Source organism: Psammomys obesus, unplaced genomic scaffold, assembly GCF_907164565.1.
Source record: "Psammomys obesus unplaced genomic scaffold, mPsaObe1.curated_primary_1811, whole genome shotgun sequence".
Lineage (NCBI taxonomy): Eukaryota > Metazoa > Chordata > Mammalia > Rodentia > Muridae > Psammomys > Psammomys obesus.
In genome coordinates, this window is record NW_026592118.1 from 9,720,810 (window position 1) to 9,737,789 (window position 16,980).

At 41.3% G+C, this 16,980-nt stretch overlaps 1 long non-coding RNA gene across 1 annotated transcript in view; it reads right to left on the bottom strand.

Annotated features, from left to right (window-relative positions):
* The window catches only part of LOC129680914 (uncharacterized), a 144,042-nt gene that overhangs the window by 104,083 nt on the left and 22,979 nt on the right, over nt 1-16,980 (bottom strand). The window lies entirely within an intron of this gene.

Sequence of the window (16,980 nt, forward strand, 5' to 3'; positions counted from 1 at the left end):
AACATGTAATGCCACCAGCTATGTTTTTCCGGCTCAAAATAGCTTTGGCTCTTGTAGGTGTCTTTATAAATTTTAGGTTGTTTTCTTTCATTTCTATGGAAAATATTAGTGGTATTAGTAATGGCCTTGTTAAACTATTTATTAATGCATATTGATTATGCAAAATAATTGATTTCATGACCATCTCACACCTGCATGTAACATGCTTTGGGCAAGTAAACTGAACAAACAGTTCTCAGTAGTACAATTGGCCAATAATACACCAAAAAAGTATTCACTATGTGCAATCATTGAAGAAATGACCATCAAACCTTTGAGATCCCACCTCAGCCTAGCCAAGATAGCTATTATCAAGAAAGGAAACACCAAGTGCTGGCAGCAATAGTAGGATGTGGGGAAGCACTGTACACCATTGGCAGGAATGAAAATTAGTCCAACTTCCGTGGAAATGAGCATAAAGATTTTTCAAAATTACTTAAAAGTAGAATGACTTCTTAGGGTGCTTGCTATAGCACTCTTGGTTATATACCTTAAGTAACCAAAATCAGAAAAAAAAAAAAATAGGGATGTCTGAATACCCCCATATTCACTGATGCAGCATTCACAATAGCAAAGCTATGGAACTGGCCAAGGTGTCCATCCATAGATGAATAAAGAAAATCTGATGTATGTTCATATGTATGTTATGTATATATGCCTGTATATACGTATACAATAGGGTTTTCATTCACGCATAAAGAAGAACAAAACTGGGCTAGCAAGATGACTCAGTTAGTAAAGACACTTGCTGCCAAGAGTGACATTCTGAACTTGACACTATGACCTTTGCGAAGGGAGGTAAATAATTCCCTAAAATTTTTCTCTGACCTCCATGTGTGCAAGATGTACATACATAACAATAACAATGACAACAACATTAACAATAATAATGATGAATTAAAATAAAAATAAAGTGTTGTGGGTTACTAATATTCATTATCAATGTATCTTTCAGTTAAGCAGTGGTTCTTACTAAACCAGCTGTACACCCAAATCACCACACAGAGACTAGGATTTATTTAATTAAGCTAGAGCATAATGCTGGGCAATAGTTATTCCATCCTAACCCTCCAAGCAGGCATAGTTTCCTCCCATTCAGAATTTCCAACATTACACTTGCTTTTAGTCGTATCTCAGGTCCGGTTCCTCTCTCCTTGTGGTTCCAACTCCTCTCCTGCCAATCTCTCCTCCCTGACTCCTCCCACTCGCTTCTGTCTCCTCCCCTCCGTTGCCCAGCACTGGCTGATTGTTTTAATTGACAATTACAGAGGGTGGCGTGTTTACACAAACTTGAGGCAGGTGATGCTAAGAATAAACATCACAATGCAATGTCTGGATTGAAACCAGATAGTGGAGTAGAGAAATCAGCATTTGAATGAACAAGGGTAAATTGTATACATCCCACAAGAACATTATACCAACATTTCCCCCTTTAAGTCCAATAAAAGGCTCCTTTTCTTTCAATACAATAATAATTATAAAAGTTATGACAACTATTAGCTAAGATTTACATATGCAATGTCCAGTTCATGTGTATTTGGTAACTTAGGAGAAAATATTTGATTATCTATCCTATCTTGACAAGTTTAGAGTGCTGTACCTAAATTAACTTTTATCCTTATTGGTATTACATATATGAAAGCATTTTCTTAAATTCTAAACAAGTTAAGCTTAATTGTGGAACTATAACTATTTGGTCTTCAACCCCACCAGAGACTTGAGAAAGAATAAAATTAGTTACTGGAGAAAATAGGAAGTGCAAGTTAGCAGTTTCCAAAAAAAAAAAAAAAAAAATTGACAGAGACAGTTTGCTGCCTGAACAATTACAGTCACCTGTAATTCTCTATAATGTTGGAGCATCATCTTCAGACTTATGACTCAGAATATTTGACAGACGTATATATGAAACAGGAACTATTTGAGACTTGCTTACCCTCTCTTGGCACAGTTCAGCAGTCGACTTGTCCTGCATTTAAGCTTGCCTATTTTTGGCAGAATTTTATCTGTTATGAAATGAGGGTATTTTCTTTTTGCCACATTTGAAGCCATCTCCATATGGAGGTTCTTCAATGCTCATCATTATCTTTGAGGTAGGTGGGGTGTTGCCAGGAGATGACCTGTTTCATTGTCAAAGAATCTTTAAAACAATAAAGACATTTTAAAAATGCCATATTCTGTATGTCTCTGAAGTTTTTGAAGACTTAATTATCTTTATGTAAATGACCTGTCTACAAAATTATATTTATCCGCTAAACCCAAGATGTATACTACTGTGATTAGAGTATTGTCTGACATGACTATGAGTTGATTAACTAGCAATTAACTTGCATTACCTAATACCCTAAACAGTTTGTAATAGCAGTTTAAAAGTATTGGAAGAAGCCTTAAATTTGTATCAATATACTAAAATTTACCAATGTACTGAAAATACTTATTTTTGCACCAATATACAAAATCCTATACCAGAGTTAAAAAAAATAACCTTATTTGAGAATAACAAATAAAACCTTAAGTTGAGTAGATTCAATAATCTACCTTTTGTCTTACTATTCCTGTAAGATATCCCTGTATTCCTCTTTCTTTCTTTCTTTCTTTCTTTCTTTCTTTCTTTCTTTCTTTCTTTTTATCTCTTTTCTCCTTATCTAAGAAAGAAAGATAGAGAAAAGAAAAAGGAAAAGACAGAAATCCCTGAGTCTAACCTTGTTTTCTCTCTAAGACCCATCAATAATTTATAACACCTCCCAATGACAATAAACATTCATATAGCCACAGAAAACAACCAAAAACCTACCCAACCCCCCCCCCATAAAGGAAATTGGACATCATTCTCATGAATTTTTTCTAGCTGACTTTTTGAACACACAGGAATCCTGTTAGGGGGCCCAAAGGAAATTGGAGAAAATGGTTAATTAAGCAAGCATTAACATTTGAAATTTCAGGCTTAATAGAAGTCCTGTTTGGAACAGTCTAAAATGCTGGACCAACTGAGATTAGTAGCTTTTTTCAAAGCTCTCTTGGGAGGGGGCTTTGATGGGAAAGAGCAATTGAAGCAGTTGAGGCAAGAACAAGCAGAATGCTAGAACATGCAAGATGCTGGATCTGTCAGTGTTGACAGATGTGTTAACATCTCAGCATGCTGAAGGATGGATTCTGTCAGGTTTGACCCAGCATCTCTGGTGTTCAGTCCTTTTGTTCTGAAAACATAATTTTCCACAAGCATTATACAGTCCTAAAATTATAAATGCATGAGATGTGCAGGATGAAACGAAACTGTAAACCAATTTTATCTATGCCAATTAAAAGAATGGCATAATAAATTTTGAAGATATTGTAGCCAATGATTCACTGGCCATGTATTGGAGACATTTTTTTAAGTCTCAGACAGTTTCAGAGTTGTTCCCATGTGAAGGGATCAGCAATTTATGTTATGTGTTCTGTTTAGTCTTCTTGATTTCTCTCTTTCTTGTGTGTGGCAAGATCTTCTGGTGGTCTTCCTTTGTCATATCTGATTTTTATTAGTTTTGATGGAACCTGTAACTTCTCTTCTCCTGTATGAACATACACAAAACCTCTTCCCCAGCGAAACACATTCCCTGATCTCCATTTTGGAATTAGAACCTTTACATGCTGCTCTAATTCAGCAGTCCTTTCTAAATTCCACTGTCTTAGCAGGTGTGCTACTTATCTCATTTAAACATTTTAAAGTTAATAAATCATTATTTAATCTATTTTGGGGAGGTATAGTTCTCTCCTGTTTTATGACCATCTTTTTAAAATTACTGTTAGATATTTTCATACTTGTTTGAACTGTAGGATTATAAGTTATATCTGTAACAGTTTTTATGTCATAATGACTAAAATATTGTTGAATTCCAATGGACATACATGCTGAAGTACCACCAGCCCCAATTTGTAAGGGCATCTCCAAAACATTCACCATATCTAACAAACGTGTAACCTTAGGATCATGCTCTCCAGAATTTAAGGCAAAAGCCCACTCGAATTCTGAATATGAATCTAAGGTATGGTGCACGTATTTCGGTTCTCCAAACTCTAACATGGAGCACACCAGCTACTACATGATCCTGTTCCAAGACAACACTGAAAAGGATCTGCATTTCTACTTTAGCACATAGACCTTCATCCAGTAATTAAACCTTAACAATACACATACAATATCCAGTCTGACCAAGTTGGCCTATAGCTGAAGACTTTCTCTCCAGCATCTCAATAGGCTGCCATTTTGCAATCTCTTCAAGCTTCTGTGAACTTTTCTCATCTGGAGCCACCTCTTTTGGTGTTATTTTAAGTACCAGACTGTATTGCTCTGAATGCTCTCTATTCTGCTTCAAAGATTCCCCCAACCTCTGTTCTATGGCCTTTAATTTATCATCTATTTTCTCAGTCTCTTCTTTCTCCAAGTAAGCCTTATCCTGATCGCTCCCAAAGAGGGTATACAAAACTGAAATCATCAGAGAAAAAAATTACTTGTATGCAAAGAGAAACAAACTCAAATGGTATCCAGAAGCACTGTCACTGTGTCTTTCTCCATTTTCAACATAGAAAATTATCTTTTTTTAATCTCAAAACCTTTCCTTAAGGACTTTACTTTCTTAGACCCAGTTTCCCTTTCAGACCTTAACCAGTTCAGATGCTTGAGACTTTTCTGTCTGTCTCTGGCTCCTGCTTCTAGGGAGAGATATTTTTTCTGCCTCCCTCACTGGACCCCTCCCTCATTCTGGAAAGTTAAGGTCCACAAATGTTTGCTCCTCAGACCAGCAAGAAGCTCTTCTCAAACGGTTTTGCTTTCTGCCTTGGCTAACCAAGTCTGGCTTTTAGAAGCTTCCTTCTTTTTTTGTGATGTATTTTTTTTTCCTTTTTTCTTTATTAATTAAACTTTATTCACTTTGTATCCCCCCCATGGTTCCCTCCCTCCTCCAGTCCCAATCCCTCCCTTCCTCCACCCTCTGCATGCATGCCCTTCCCCAAGTCCACTGATAGGAAAGGACTTCTTTTCCTTCCTTCTTATCCTAGTCAATTAGGTCTCATCAGGAGTGGCTGCATTGTCTTCTTCTGTGGCCTTGTAATGCTGCTTCCCCCTCAGGGGGAGGTAATTAAAGAGCAGGCCAATCAGTTCATGTCAGAGACAGTCCCTGTTCCTATTACAATGGAACCCACTTGGATACTGAACTGCCATGGGCTACATCTGTGCAGGGGTCTTAGGTTATCTCCATGCATAGTCCTTGGTTGGAATAGCAGTCTCAGGAAAGACCCCTGTGCTCAAATTTTTTGGTTCTGTTGCTCTCCAGTTTCTTTAGGTAGAGAAAAAGAGTGGATCTTGCTTCCTTCTTAAAGAGCCACTCTTTTTCTCTACCTAGAGAAACTGCCTCTCTGGGGTTTGTATGTATCAATTTTTGTTTTTCTGCAGCCTGCTGGAGGCCTTGCTGCTCTGCAGGGGGTCTGTCTAATCAGGAATCTGTGAGCTTCTAGTTTAGGAACTGCCTTTGTTTTTAAGGAACAGAACTAAAAAACTACTCTATAGTTTCACTTTCTATGTACATTCTTGCTAGATTACTGTAAATTCTGTCCCACGTTGATACCCCATTTACTGTGGGTTATTATTCATTGGTCTGTTTTCTATCTTTTAGTTAAGCAGTGGTTATTCCTAAATCAGCTGTACACCCAAATCACCACACAGAGACTAGGGTTTATTTAATTAAGCTAGAGCATAATGCTGGGGCAATAGTTATTCCTTCCTAACCCTCCAAGCTGGCATAGTTTCCTCCCATTCAGAATCTCCTCCCTGCCCGTCTCTAAGTCTACTGATGGGGGTGGTACTCGTCCCCTTCCAGACCTTATCAGGTCTCTTCAGGACTGGCTGCAATGTCCTCCTTTGTGGCCTAGCAAGGCTGCTCCTCCCCCCAGGGAAGGGGGGGAGGTCAAAGAGCCAGCCATTGAATTCATGTCAGAGACAGTCCCTGTTCCCCTAACTAGGATACTGGGCTGCCATGGGCTACATCCGGGCAGGGGTTCTAGGTTTTATCCATGCATGGTCCTTGGTTGGGGAAACAGTCTCTGAAAAGACCCCTATGCCCATTCTTTGTGATGTTGAACCATCTTCGAATTCCAAAGATAAATCCCACTTTATCATAATGTATGATCCTTTTTAACTTTGTTGGCTTCAACTAGCTAGTTTATTTAGTAATTTCCTATCATCTTCACTTGTAGTTATCTTTTATGTGGTGTGTTTGTCTGGCTTCATTACTGGGTTAATGCCACCATTGTAAAATGAATTTAGTATTCTTTCTTCCATTTTTTTAAAGAGTTTAATGAAGGATTATTGTTCATTCTTCCCAGAGTGTTTAGTCAAATTCTGTGAACTGATCAACTCCCCAGATTTTCTTTGTTGGGAGGTGTTTGATTTCTGATTCAGTCTCTAATTCCTGATAGTATTTTCAAATTTTCTGTTTCTTCCTGACTTGGTTTTTGTGAGTTGAATATGTCTAGAAATTGTACATTTATTTTACATTATTCAACTCATGAACACATAATTATTTATAATAACATTTTATGGTACTTTGTGCTAAGATGTATTTCATGAGCTGTGTTATATGGCCCTGGTGACTATTCAGGATTTGAGAAGAATGTGTTTTCTGCTGCTGTTTGACATTATCTTCTGCATTTGTCTGCTTGGGCCATTTGGTCTAATGCTATTGAAATCAGTTCTCTCCTTTCTATCTTGATGATTTATCTCCTGATGAAAGTCTATTATTATTACTATTTTTTAATTTATTTCTTCCTTTTCATTATGTCAACTTTGACTTTAATATTTAAGTACTCTGAAATTGAGTATATAAATATTTATTATTCTTATATTTTATGAATTTACTCTTATATTATTAAATAAATTTTTCATTTCTCTTTTGGTTACTATTTGCAAGGAATATCTTTTTCATTCTTTCACTTCCGACTCCTTCTGTCTTTAAAGTTGGGTGAGTTTCATGTAGGCAGCATATAGTTGGATCTACAATCTTACCCATACAGTTGCTCTGATAGAAAAACTTCATCCACTTGGGTTAAAATTCTAATGACTTTATAGGTAAGGACTTATTACTGAAATCATGTTGTTGTCTGCTTGTTTTGTGGTTTTCCTTTCTCTCTCTCTCTCTCTCTCTCTGTGTGTGTGGGGGGGTGAGGGGATGGGAAGGTGGGGGGTTGAGACTAGACAAATGTTCTATAGTAATATGTTTTAAGTATTTGTCTTATGTCTTTTAAGTATCTTCTATATATCTTTTCTGTCTTCTTTTAAATCTTTCATGGTTATTGTGAGAACTTTTAAAAACATTTAAAAACCAAACCAATCTATTTCCAGCTAATAAGTTTTCAATCGCATAAAAATTACACTTTTGTTTGTCCCAAATATTTAATGTTTCTGGATAAAGGGCTTAGTTGGCTCACAGTTCCAGGTTACAGTCCATCACTAGAGGAAGTCTCATAACTTGAAGAATCTGGTCACAATGCATCTTCAGTTAAAAAATTGAGAGAGATGGATGCATAATTCCTTTTTAATTCCTTTTTGATCAGCTAATGACTTTATTAGGTTTTTTTATAGAGCATGGGTAGGAGTTCACTTACAGATCTGTGGGTGGTGCATCCACTGCAAAATTTCCACCGTGGATGATGACCTCAGGAGTGCTGCATCATGGAGTGCCCAGCTAACAAGTTAGCTTTTCATTTTCTATACTATGGTCTTTTTAAAAAGATCTATTTATTTTAAAATTTATTTTAAAAAATCTATTTATTTTAAAACTTGTTAACTTCCAGCTAACAAGTTAGCTTTTCATTTTCTATACTATGGTCTTTTTAAAAAGATCTATTTATTTTATGTGCATCAATAGAGTTACAGGCAGGTGTGAACTGCCATGTGAGTGCTGGGAATTGAACTCAGGTCCTCTGGAAGAGGATCTAGTGCTCTTAACCTCTGAGCCATCTTTCCAGTCCCCTATACTTTGATCTTTTAACATTTTCCCTTTAGAATAAAACACCATTGCAGTTTTATTCTAAACTTGGATTTAAATTTACCTTCATCAGTAAATTTCATATAGTCATCTGCTTTATGTTAAATGTCAATATCCTTTTGTTTTTATGGAAGCAGTCATGTAGTATTTTCTCGTTAGGTAGGTCTAGTGGTTATAAACTCCCTCTGCTTTTGAGAAAATCTTTCTGCACTTGGAATATGTCATTCCATTCTTCCATGACCAAACGGGTTTCTGCTGAGAAATCCACTGAAATGCTGATCACTAATGAGTATTCTCTTGTTTATGACATGCTACTTTTCTCTTGTTCTTTTCAAAATTATTTTTTCTTGACCATTACAATTTGATCGTAATGTGTTTCAGTGCAAAATCTCTTTGAATTAAACTATTTGAGGTCAGATGAGATTGGGTGTGTTCAAGGTTGTACTGGGGGAGGGAGCAGAAGAGGGACAGAGGATAGTATTGGGAGAAATGAGGGAGAGGGCTACAGTTGGGATACAAAGTGAATAAACTGTAATTAATAAAAAAACAAATAAATTTTAAAAAATCTATTTGAGGCCTTTGAGCCTCCACAGAGCTAAACATTTGTAGCTTTCCCAGGTTTCAGGGAAACTTTCAGTCATTCTCTCTTGAGCTTTCTGCCTGTGGTGGTTGGAATCAGAATGTCCCTTGCACGCATAGCCTCATATATTTGAATGCTTAGTCACCAAGGAGTCCATTATTTGAAAAGATTAGAAGAATTACAAGGAATCACTGTGTGTCACTAGGGGGTGGGCTTTGAAGTTTCAAAAGCCCATGGCAAGCCCAATGTCTCTCGCTCTGTTTGCAGATGTAGCTCTCAACTACTTCTCCAATGCCTAGAAAGGTGTCATGCTTGCCACCATGCTCCCCACCATGGTGATAATGGGCTAAACCTCTGGAATTGTAAGCAAGCCCCTAATTAAATGTAAAAGAGTTACTGTGGTCATGGAGTCTTTCACAGTAATAGAACAGTGACTAAGACACTGACCTTTCTTTTTCTCATCCCTACCCCTGTCTCTCTCCATTTTTTTCATCTGAGATTTCTATAATGGGAACATTGGTTCACTTAATGATTTCCCATTAGTTTCAAGGACTTTCTTTACTTTTTCATTTGTTTTCTTCTCACTGGACAATTTTTTAAAAACTCATCTCAAAATTTACAGACTACATTCCATTTTATTGAGAATATCATTAATGTTGTGTATTGTTTTTATTTATTTATTCTACTCTTTATCTTTGAGATTTTTGGTTGTTTATAAATTCTAGCCCTTTGTTAAATTTTTCATGTTATTTGTATATCCTTTTTCTGATATCACTGAACCATATACCTATGTTGTCTTGTAATATAATTATTTTATGCCCTTACAGTTACCTCATATATTTCCATTTCTTTGTGGTCAGTTATTAAAGAAGTATGATTCTTCTGGAAGTTATCACAGTTCCTTGATTATTTTCATGTTTCTTGTGTTCTCACATTGATTTCTGAGCATTTTATGGAGCAGTTACCTCTTCCAAACCTTAGAGATTGGCGTTAATCTCATTTGTTTGAGTATATGGTGCCAGCTGGGTGGAGTGTGGCAGCTCTGATTCCAGGAGTACAGTGAGGCAGTCTTTATTCTGCTTTATCAATTGAGAATGATAACAGTGGAAACTGTAGGAGTCTCAATAGCCACAGCTGAGGTGTTTACAGTGATGGTGGTATAGTAGCAAGGGCCACTGAGGTCTTCAGTGAGCAAAGAGATGGGTCCTCCAATTCTCCTTGTCCTTACTGAGGACATTCTAGAAAAGGACATCCCTTTTGGTCTTTCATGGTCCACAAGAAGTTCAGGAGCAGCTGCATGATTGAGGTCCTATACTTTATGGCTGGTAGAATTCCTGTGACATCTATATCTTATGGTACAGCTTCCCTTTCTAGGCATAAGTATGTGAATGTTTTCCACAAAGTTGGAGTCTGGGGCTCTTAGATGTACCCGAACATATTGACTCCACAGCGTAGGGCACATTAGCAAATCATCGTGGTAATTAAGGGGACTCTGGTGGTTCTGACCCCAAGAAGTGAGTCACCATGGAAATAGGGGTCTTAAAAATGTTGGTACACAATTGTCACCCAGAGTCCAAAGTTAAGAGACTGCAGGATATTATTTCAGGCCCCTACAATGTATTATCAGTATTATGGTGCAGGCCTTGGAGGCACAGCCTTCATGTCCCAGAAAGATGTCATTGTGACATGGAATAAGACCCCAGAGATGACAGGGTGCAGCAGTGACTGGGGGCAAGGGAAAAGGACAAGCACAATGGTAACTCCAGTGTTGTAGGTGGTTATTAATATTTACTATTGATCTATCTTCTGGTAATGCTGCTGTTAATCCTAAGCAGCTATATAACCAAATCACCACACAGAGACTAGGTTTTTTAGTTAACCTAGAACACAATGCTGGGCAATATTTACTCCCTCCTAAACCTCCAAGCCCTCGGTTTCCTAACATTTAGATTTCCCACATTATACTTGCTTTTTGTGAAATCTTAGGTCTGGTTCATGCTCCACGTCCTCCAAGATCTCTCCTCCAGCTCTGCTCTCCTCGCTCCTTTCCTGCTCTCTAGCTTCTCCCCTCTTTCCTGTCCTCTGGCTCCTCCCATTGCACAACATTGTATCTAGTTGCTTTATTTTGTCCTGTTTACACAAGAGTTGAGACAGGATGCTTATAGTGAGTATCACAATGCAATATCCAGATTGAAACCCTAGAGTAGGGGTGGGGTGGGGGAGAAATCAGTATTTAATGAACGGTAAGGTGTATACATTAAAAAAAAAAAAAAACCATTATACCAACACTCCAGTTCTTTTTGATAGCTAGTTCTGTGGCATCCCAGGGGAATAAGAGTGACAGTAAGGCCCCATGGATGGCGTTGCATAGCTGTGACTTAGCCCTGTGGTTAGCATAGCCATATGGGGATATGGTTGTAGAAGACAGCAGAGTGGGATGAGACTGTTGCAGTTACCATGATCCAGATGATAGGAGATAGCAGCCATAATCTGTGGCAAAACTCAGATTCTTTACTCCGAAACTCTCTGAGGTTTCTGTGCCATTCACAGATTGTCTGCAGCTGTTTTGTTGGCATGTGGTGTTTGTTGGTTATGGGGAAAAGAAGTATTGGTACCTTTCACTTCCCCATCTTTCTGATGCCATCCTCAAAGATAGTTTTAGGGCCATTAAGATGTCCCAGCAGATAAAGTCACTTGTCATGCAAGCCTGACAACATGAGTTCAATGCCAAGAACCCAAATAAAGGAAAAGGAAAGAACCAACTCCACAAAGCTGTCCTCTGGCTCCAACATGTAAACCATGACTCACGTGCCCACAAACACACAATAAAAAGATTAAATAAAGAAAATTGAAAGAAAGTTTTTAACATCATGGCAGGATGGTCCACAGGAAAGATTTTAATAATAAGGGCCCCACCTGTATTCACAGTAAATTTCCTTTGTAGAACTTTGAAATTTTACCTTGAAGTAAAATAATACACCACAACTGTGGAGTCTTTGCCCTTTAACATTTGCTTCCAAAACACGCTATTACAACTCTGGATTCTCTTAAACCTGAAATACTCCAACGTCTCCCTGTATTACATATTGTCAGGGCTCACATCTGAATATCTAGTGTGTTCCCTGGAAGTTACTAGAGCATGCCTGAAGCTGGCTTCTGCTTTGCTTAAGCATCTACAGTGCTAAATGACAAGCAAAGAAGCCGCCTGGTAGGAAGAGCAGTTCACATTCTGTATATAATGTAAGCAAGAACAAAGTGCTGTAGGGATACAGGCCAGAGGGAGGAGGCTGGGATGGAAGTTCAAGGAAGTTGTGAAAGTTGGTGTCACAAGGGATGACCAGACAACCAGCAAGGGATGGCTGAATAGGCCAGCTGAGCAGTGCTGAGCATGACTGCAGACAGGCATCAAACGGCTGGTCTTACAGCCTCAGGTGAACAACTGGATCTCACAAAACAGCGCTCCAGGGGCATTAATACCACATTTCCACCTTTGCTTCACTACACTGCTCAGAAGGGTCACACCAATATCTGGAAGAGATACATAAAGATGTGACATCACAACCCTCCCTCCTCTGTTGCTTCCCTGTAAATCTTTTCTCCATCTCTATCTGGAACCCAATCCCTTCTGTGAGGCTGTCTTTGAAAGAAGGGGTAGAGGGCAATCATGTACCCACCATGTCTGGATCTGCCCCGGGTGTGACTGTCAGCACTGACCAAATGTGGCGCCTCATATAAACTCACACTGTGAAACCTGTGTATACTCATGCCACTGGTTTTGATGGAGAGCACCAGGAAGATTCCATCTAACCTGAGAGACACTAGCAGTGGGGAGAGAGCCCTTAAGAAGGGAGCTGTTGTTTACAATCAGTGAGAGTGAAGACTGTGAAGGAACTTGATCAGAGCCCAGCCCAGCCCCAAAGCCACTGTGGTACCCCTCATCATACTACTGGCCTTCACCCACACTTCACGCCCACTGAGTGAACAGTGAGGAGAGCTGGATGGGGAACAATGGAGAAAGGGAGGTCAACTTGCTTGGCAAGCTTGTCACCTCCCACTCAGCCACGACAGTAGTCACATTGGAGCTCTGTCACACAGCAGAAGGGCCTGAGAAGTAGATGGGGGCAGCTGTGCAAGATGCAGGAGAGACTCTCACTGATCTTTCAGGCCACACAGCAGGTGACCTCAATCAATGAAAGTAGAGACACCAATGGCTTCCAGGCCTGGCTAGCCTCAGGCAAATCCTCCAGGGGACAGGTTAAAAAGGAAAAGATGCCAGTCCTAGGAGAGGCCTGATTCCAGCTGGAGATGGGTGCCCCCAACTAGACTGTCAGGCTCAGTGGGCTCCACACACCTGTGTGTCCCACCCCTGAAGGTAAGCAGACAGAAGGTGGCAATGCAGCCCGGAGAGGGCAGGCAGCTGCTTTCAGAGGAAAGCCACCCAGGCAGGACACCTGAACCCTCTCACTCAGTTCAGAGCTGGGGTCCCAGAGCCCTCTGCATGGACTCTTTTGAAGGTTGGCAGAGTCTCTTGGTTTGCAGGGTGCTACTAGGGTGCCACATTCAAAGGTGGAATTGTGTTGAGAACGGTCCAGTCTGGCCTCTTTCTAGAGTTAAAAGGAATGGCCTGGGGTTCCACCCTCCTCCTGCTTTCAGACTGCTGCCCTTCCCCAATACTCCTTGGCTCCAGTTCAAGAGCAAGAGCTGCTGATGTGCAAGTAGAGAGGGGACAGCAAGCAGCAGAGGCTCACAGGTTAATCATTAACATCATCTGGGCCCAAGGAGAGCCACAGCCCTGCGGGGCCCAGGGCTTTTAAGGAAGTAGCAAGGAGGAAACTCCTAGCCCCAGCAACCACTGCAGAAAAGCTTCACCTGGGAACAGCAGTTTCTTTGCTCCCTTAGCCCGTCAGGGGAAACAGTGAAGTAAGAGAGGGAACATGCAGCAGCCTGGGGAGGTCCCTGATCAGTGCTTTCTCTGGTGGCCATGCTGCCCAGTACAGCTGACCCCTATCCTGACAGTGCAGTCAGTCCGGACAGGGATCTCCCCATCCCAGCTATCCTAGGGCCTCTGCCTACAATAACCATGGTTGCCTACAATAACCATGGTGAAGGAAGCAGATACCTTCCTGCTGCCTTCTCATGTCCCCAGGAATCACCGGCATTCAGTCTGCACAGCGTAACCAAGGACCAAATGAGGATTAACCTTGAATCCTCACACTTGACTTTGCCCTAGAGAGAAGGAGCCCAGGTAGACTCCCTGCCTGAATGTGTGTGAAGCAGATCCTGCATGCAAAAATAAAAATAAAATAAAATAAAAACTGCACACAGGAGCTGCTGGCTGTGGAAGGCTCAGGGTTCCACCCATGACTGCATTGCCCAGCCATCTGAGCCGCTCTCAGATTTGCAAGGAAGGAGGCCACTTGGCTTTCAGACGCACTGAAATGTTTCCACATCCAAGAAGTCCCATGGTCAACAGCACCTCCAGTCTTGGTAAAGGGAGAAGGTGGCCCTGCCTAGTCCTCAGCCCTCTCTGCGTAGTGGTCTGGCCTTTGCTTGACCTACACATGAGAGAGAACCCAGGCCCAGGGTTCTCAGTGTTCTTCTTGTGCCTGTTTTCCAGCAGCTTTGCATGTGGCCCTCCTCCACCTCAGGGTTGGCCAGCTGTCAAGGGGAGTTTCTTTCTGGGCCACCTCGGGACACCCCATCTCTCGTATTTCCCAAGGACTGAGGAAATGCACCAGGCAGTACTGGGAGTGTTCTGTCTCCCAGTGAAGCACAGATGAACTTCCTGGAGACCAAAATGAAGGAACATTGTGGACTTTTATACAGCCACCCCACACTTGCCGCACTCTACCATGGTAGATAGAATCACAAATTCAGTAGATACATGTTGCTATAGAAGGTAACAGCTCTGAGTAGACCTTGATGGTTTCCAGATATACCTTGTCAGGCAGTGGAGAAAGAATGCTGCTCTGAGGAGTTCACATGCACACAAAGGAGCCCGAAAAGGCCCAAGGTGACATTGTGTCTGTGTTGTTGGAGATGATTTCATTATCAAGGTGGGGAATGGAATGAAGTGGGGTTATTTCTGGCCCTGCCGTAATCACCCCCTAGACAGAGCATGATGAGGACAGGAGAGCTGGGATCTGTGAGCTGTGGTCAGAGCTCATCGACCTACTGTCAAGGTGAAGAGAATAAAAATAAACAATGTATGTCAAACTGTAGGGAATCGAAGAGGCACAGGGGAAGACGCACCCAAGGGTGCATTTCCATCTGCCTCTATCTTCGCAAGCAGGTGATACAGGGATGCTCAGCTTCTTCCTTTCCTCACTCCATCAGCTGATGCTCCTGGGACAGTGCTGAGCCACAGATGGCAACAGAGCAAACATCAGCACAGCCGGATGCTTGTCCAACAAAACAAAAGCGCCACTGGATGACAACCTAGACCCTAACAAAGAGGTATCAGCATGCATCTAAACACACGCACCTCTCCTTTCAGCATAAACAGTTCAGCATAGGTACAGTCACAGGATGCAGACGTTGGCCCATGAGGTAACTAGCTCTAGGCAGTGGTCCTCAACCTTCGTAATGCTGCGACCCTTTAATACAGTTCCTCGTGTTGTAACCCCAAACCATAGAATTATTTTCGTTGTTACTTCATAACTAATTTTGCTACTGTTGTGAGCTGAAATATAAGCACCTGTGTTTTCCAATGGTCTTAGGAAAGGGTCATTCAATGCCGCCCAGAAGGGTTGTGACCCACAGGTTGAGAACTACTGCTCTAAGACATCTGCCACCTACTGGCTCCCTCCCTCTCTTTGATAAGGCAAGGGACAGGGAGGAGAGAGGAAGGAGGTCACTAACCTTACAAATGAAAAAAAGCCAAGTCTACAAAGTCAGGAACGGATCCTAAGTGAAGCAAGACCAGGCAGGCAAAACCCCAAAGTTAATACAGAAGCCAGTGTGCTAGATCTGTAAGAAAGGACAGAGAAAGGTGTTCTCTTTTTTTTTAAAGATATATTTATTTATTATGTATACAATGTTGTGTTTTGCACGTACACCTGCACACCGGAAGAGGGCAACAGATTGTTGTGAGATGGTTGTGGTTGTGAGCCACCATATGTTGCTGGGAATTGAACTCAGGACCTCTGGAAGAGCAGCCAGTGCTCTTAACCTCTGAGCCATCTCTCCAGGCCAGAGAAAGGTGTTCTTAAAGCAGAGTTGGTGGGAAGAAGCAGGCAGGTATTTCCAAAGGACAGGCTGCGAGAGTCTGACGCTTCCTGAGGCCCTCAGTGACCAGGTCCGAGGTCTCTGCTGATGTCCAGTGCCTTACCTCCCTTCTGACCCAGATGGAACATTCTCCTAGGACTAACAAGAGGCATACTGTGTATGCACGATGGGTATGTTCCTATAGATGAGGCCACCTTCTGTCAATCTCCACCCTGAACGGAGCAACCAGAAGCCCTCTGTTCTGTCTGAAACATGAGTCTGTGGCAGTGAAGTTCATATATTCAAACAACCAGAAAATGACAGCTGCCAAATCCAGAAAGGGGGAAGGCATCTAGCTGCGTCTTAGTAGAGTGTGGGCCTGATATCCCAGGGTCCAGATGGGTGCACTAGTGTGCCAAGGAAAAGAAGTTTCCTTTTCTCTTGCTAAGAGTTTGGGTGTACAGCACATCATGTTTCCAAACAAACTCACACATGAATGCCTAGGGGATCCTACTGCCTAAGCTACTGCAGTGGAATCTGCGAAGAACTCAAAGACCAAACATTCAGTGAGCAAGTACACAAAGGGATTGAGCAGACAGTTCTCAATAGAAGTACGAGTGAGCAGTAAACACATGAGGAAGTACTCAACATCCTTAGGCATCAAGGAAATGCAAACCAGAATTACACTGCGATTCCATCTGACTCCAGGCAGATTGGCTATCGTGGAGAAGACAAACAATGAGTGCTGGCGAGGATGTGGGAAAGGAGGAGGCCTATTCACTGCTGGTGGGAATGTAAACTAATGCAGTTTCTATGGAAATCAGTACAGAGGATCTTCAAAAACACCAGACAGAGAACCATCATGTGACCCAGCTTTTCCACACCGGCCTATGTACCTGAAGGGCTCCAGGTGGGCATAGCACAGAGACCTCTTTTCCATGTCGATTGCACACTAGCTCCAGTAGCCCAGTGTGGAAGCAGTCTAGGTTGCTGGCAATAGACATGTGGATAAAGAAAGTGTGGTCTGTGTGCACAATGAAGACTGAAAGTGTTTTCTGCATATTTTTCAAACTAATTAAAACTTCATTATAAAGAGCTTGCTAATAAAAAAAACATCATGCATTGGAATTAGCCATC